Below are 5000 nucleotides of genomic sequence, written 5' to 3' on the forward strand. Positions count from 1 at the left end.
CAACATTTTCAGCAAAGGATCGCATATGCTGCAGTGTCTTTGTGGCAGGAGCCTCAAGAAAAACAAGAACCCAACTGGTGAGTTTGTTGTGTGTGTGTACATGTGAGTGTGTGTGTGTGTGTGTGTGTGTGTGTGTGTGTGTGTGTGTACAGACTGCACTGCTCGACTGCTTGCTGGTGTTTCTCTGCAATCGCAGTTGTGCAGCAAGTGAGCACACTGGAGGGAGGGAGGGGGAGGGGGGGGGGGGGGGGGGTGATAACTTATTAGCACAGAGACTGAGTACAGTGGCCGTGCGTGTGTGCGCGTGTGTGAGCGTGTGTGAGCGTGTGTGCGTGCCTGGCAGAGATGGTGCAGAGAATCCAGAGTAATGCAGCATGCAGCTCCTTTCAGGCTCCAGTAAGCTGCATGATTAAACAGCACATGGCCTCATGTGGAGGAGCTGTCATGTGTGTGTGTGTGTGTGTGTGTGTGTGTGTGTGTGTGGGAACATCCTTGCTCAGGAGCTGAAGATGTAAGGAGGGAGCTGGGTGCTCTGTCCAGAGCTTCCTCAGGGTTGAAGAGGACTCATCCAGTTAAATCTGTTGCTCATCTCTGCTCTCTGGTTTTCTCTCTGTCTTCCCTCAGAGCCTTGGGTTGAGAACTTTTTGTCCTGTGGGCCTCTAAAGCTCTTTGAGACACTGTAAGTGATATTGGGCCATGCAATGTGCAACGACTTGATCCTCATCATCATCCTCATCATCTTGTCTGGATCTTTGTGCATTGAGGAACAGTGAAGTGGTGAAGGAGCCAGAATCAAGGCTGAGGAAGAGGAAGTCATGACTGCATTAGCTGACATCAGGGTCTTGGGGTCTCAGGGTCTCAGGGTCCCAGGGTTCAGGCTCTCAGGGTCTCAGTGTAAGAGAGGGAGATGATGGGTGAGAGGAATTTCATGATGACAAAGATTTACAATATAGCAATGCATAGATGTGACATCACCGTGGTAACTGTCAGAGAGATGACACCACTTTGTTTTTGTCTGTGCTGAACAGGAGTTCAGAGGTCATGTCCAGGCTGAGCTGCATCAGTGTGGAGGGATGAGGTCATTAATCCAGTTGAATTCACCGTCAGCTCTTCTCCCTCTCTTAGCCCTGCTCTCCCTCTCTTAGCCCTGCTCTCCCTCCTGCTCTCCCTCTCTTAGCCCTGCTCTCCCTCCTGCTCTCCCTCTCTTAGCCCTGCTCTCCCTCTCTTAGCCCTGCTCTCCCTGGAGTACAGAGGAGAAGATCAGTGAGGAGCTTGCTCGTTAAAGAACTCATGGCAGCACAGGCAGATTAGAAAGGGTTAAACTGTGAACTCACATTTTGCTCTGCGTGTTCAGCATCGTCGCTCTATAGAGCCAGAGAGCATCGCTGACTTTCAACCAGGAAGTTGACACAGTTGACATTATTGACATTACAGCATGAAGTTGACCCCTGGGCTCAGAGGTCAACGCCAGGCCTCAGAGCCAATCAGTTCCTCAGTCCTCTTCAGATAGGAGCTCCAACATCAACCAGCAGCACCATGGAGCTGAGATGGAGCTGATTCAGTCTGAATGGATCTGCATCAGAACTGATCACTGGATTGATTATTGATCTACAGTCAGATCTACTGGACCAATAGAGAGATCATTCAGGTTACTATGGGAGGTTTACAGGGTCAAGAGGTCAGGTTATAGAGGTGTGAATGTGTGTGTGTGTCAACAGAGCTCAGTCACCTGTAGGAGTGAGGAGATGTTCCTCCTCTGCTGGAGGCCTTAAGCCTCACCCATCCTTAAAGTGTTCATCTCTGACACCTTCATGTAAGTATCACAGGCAGATTCATCCTCCTGTGTGTGTGTGTGTGTGTGTGTGTGATGTTCACTCACTTCCTGGCAGAGATCATGTGACTGCTTCTGCTTCCTCTGTGTCATTTGGACTTTGAGCCTCTGGTTTGTTTCCTTCTTCTTCTCTGAGTCAGATGAACCATGTGGTTCAGACTGAACGGACCTCCAGCGTCGCCGTCCTTCATTGTTAAAAAGGATAAAGCACAAAGTTCCTCACTGTCTCCGGTCTGTCCCCTGTGGTGTGACCCAGATAGAGAGACACACACACACACACACACACACACACACGCACACACACACCTACTTCACATACATGCACATGCCCGGGCTCACCTTCAATGGAGAGTCTCCATTAAGGAAAAGTACTTATATTTTATTTAAACACTGGATACCAGGGTGCTCTCTCTCTCTCTCTCTCTCTCTCTCTCTCTCTCTCTCTCTGGCTCTCTCGCTCTCTCGCTCTCTCGCTCTCTCTCTCGCTCTCTCGCTCTCTCGCTCTCTCTGTTGTTGTTACACTATATCAAAAGGTGATGAGTTGACATAATAGTGACATTAGTGCCCACAAGTGATGTGTGTGTCCTCTAACATAGCATGGAAGGTGAAGTACAACATGCGTGTGTGTGTGTGTGTGTGTGTGTGTGTGTGTGTGTGTGTGTGTGTGTGTGTGTGTGTGAGAGAACATTACCAAACCAATAGTCCTTTGTGTTGTTTTGATGATTATACTGCAGAGAGAAGCTTTATTAAAAACCTTCAAGGAATTTGTTTTTGCGTTCCAGCTGATATCAATCAAAAGATTTATCTGATATGTTTTGTGATAAATTTAAAAGTTCAATTTAAAGCACACACTCCTTTATGCAAATGAACTCTATGGAAATGAAGTCCTGGTAGAAAAGTGAGGGAGTTCTGGATTTAAACCCGCCCGCTAGTGGTAGAAGAGATCGTGGCGAAGGACATCAAAGTTCCAGATCTTTACATGTGTGATCTGAGAGGCCGATCATGTGAGCAGGAAGAAGTGTGAATGTCAAACAAACAAAAACTCTGCAAGCTCCCGAGGCTGCGAATCAGAGAGCATTCAGCTCCGTCAGATCACTGTCATTTACTGAGCAGAGCAGTGAGGAAGAGGAGGGTGTGTGTGTGTGTGTGTGTGTGTGTGTGGGTGTGTGAGACAGCTCTTCCCGGCTCTCTGTCAAGTGTGAGTGAGTGCTGAGTGTTATTTTCTCCAAGTGCACTTGTGAAGCTGCGGGGCATCAAAGCTCCACTCAGAGTTTCTTGCAGACGGAGCGATAAGCTGCTCAGAGCTCCGCCTCTTTCCATCTCGCCGTGGAAACCTCAAGTGTGAGGTGCCAAAACAAATATAGGTCCTTATTAAAATAATAACACAGAGCAGGCTCGTATAAATGCTCCTGTGTTCATCTACAGCACTGAGGGAGAAGCTCTGCTCTCACTCACTGAACTGTGTGATGATGTAATGAGGCCCGACGCTACACTGGGAAGAGCCATGACAACATACAGAGGGTTCAGGGTCAAAGGTCAGAGGTCAACATGTTAGTCTGTAACTAAGCTTCTGTCTTCAGAAGCTTCTCTGTCTTAGTCTCTTTCTGTCTTAGTCTCTCTCTCCCTCAGTCTCTCTCCCTAAGTCTCCCTGCCTTAGTGTCTCTCTGCCTTCGTCTCTCTCTCTCCCTCAGTCTCTCTCTGTCTTAGTCTCTCTCTGTCTTAGTCTCTCTCTGCCTTAGTCTCTCTCTCTCCCTCAGTCTCTCTCTGCCTTAGTCTCTCTCTGCCTTAGTCTCTCTCTCTCTCTGCCTTAGTCTCTCTCTCTCCCTCAGTCTCTCTCTGTCTTAGTCTCTCTCTGCCTTAGTCTCTCTCTCCCTCAGTCTCTCTCTGCCTTAGTCTCTCTCTCCCTCAGTCTCTCTGTCTTAGTCTCTCTCTCCCTAAGTCTCCCTGCCTTAGTGTCTCTCTGCCTTCGTCTCTCTTTGTCTTAGTCTCTCTCTGCCTTAGTCTCTCTCTCTCCCTCAGTCTCTCTCTGTCTTAGTCTCTCTCTGTCTTAGTCTCTCTCTGTCTTAGTCTCTCTCTGCCTTAGTCTCTCTCTCTCCCTCAGTCTCTCTCTGCCTTAGTCTCTCTCTCTCCCTCAGTCTCTCTCTGCCTTAGTCTCTCTCTGCCTTAGTCTCTCTCTCTCTCTGCCTTAGTCTCTCTCTCTCCCTCAGTCTCTCTCTGTCTTAGTCTCTCTCTGCCTTAGTCTCTCTCTCCCTCAGTCTCTCTCTGCCTTAGTCTCTCTCTCCCTCAGTCTCTCTGTCTTAGTCTCTCTCTCCCTCAATCTCTCTGTCTTAGTCTCTCTCTCCCTAAGTCTCCCTGCCTTAGTCTCTCTCTGCCGTAGTCTCTCTCTCCCTTAGTCTCTCTACCTTAGTCTCTCTCTCCTTTAGTCTCTCTCCCTTAGTCTCTCTCTGTCTTAGTCTCTCTGCCTTAGTCTCTCTGTCTTAGTCTCTCTGCCTTAGTCTCTCTCTCCTTTAGTCTCTCTCCCTTAGTCTCTCTCTGTCTTGGTCTCTCTGCCTTAGTCTCTCTCTGTCTTAGTCTCTCTGCCTTAGTCTCTCTGTCTTAGTCTCTCTGCCTTAGTCTCTCTCTGTCTTAGTCTCTCTGTCTTAGTCTCTCTCTGTCTTAGTCTCTCTCTGCCTTAGTCTCTCTGCCTTAGTCTCTCTCTGTCTTAGTCTCTCTCTGTCTTAGTCTCTCTCTGTCTTAGTCTCTCTGCCTTAGTCTCTCTGCCTTAGTCTCTCTCTGTCTTAGTCTCTCTGTCTTAGTCTCTCTCTGTCTTAGTCTCTCTGCCTTAGTCTCTCTGCCTTAGTCTCTCTCTGTCTTAGTCTCTCTCTGTCTTAGTCTCTCTGCCTTAGTCTCTCTGCCTTAGTCTCTCTCTGTCTTAGTCTCTCTCTGTCTTAGTCTGTCTGCCTTAGTCTCTCTCTCCCTTAGTCTTAGTCTCTGTCTTAGTCTCTCTCCCCCTTAGTCTCTCTCCCTCGGTCTCTGTCTGTCTTAGTCTCTCTCACACACTTGACTGTTCTGTTCCCTCTTCTCTTGTTTGGTGACCTTTGGCTCACTGACAGCCGGCCATATCTGTCCACTTACTGTGTGTGTGTGTGTGTGTGTGTGTGTGTGTGTGTGTGTGTGTGTGTGTGTGCAG

The sequence above is a fragment of the Genypterus blacodes genome, unplaced genomic scaffold, assembly GCF_046128005.1.
Source record: "Genypterus blacodes isolate CSIRO-AG114 ecotype Tasmania unplaced genomic scaffold, CSIRO-AGI_Gbla_v1 ptg000607l_1, whole genome shotgun sequence".
Lineage (NCBI taxonomy): Eukaryota > Metazoa > Chordata > Actinopteri > Ophidiiformes > Ophidiidae > Genypterus > Genypterus blacodes.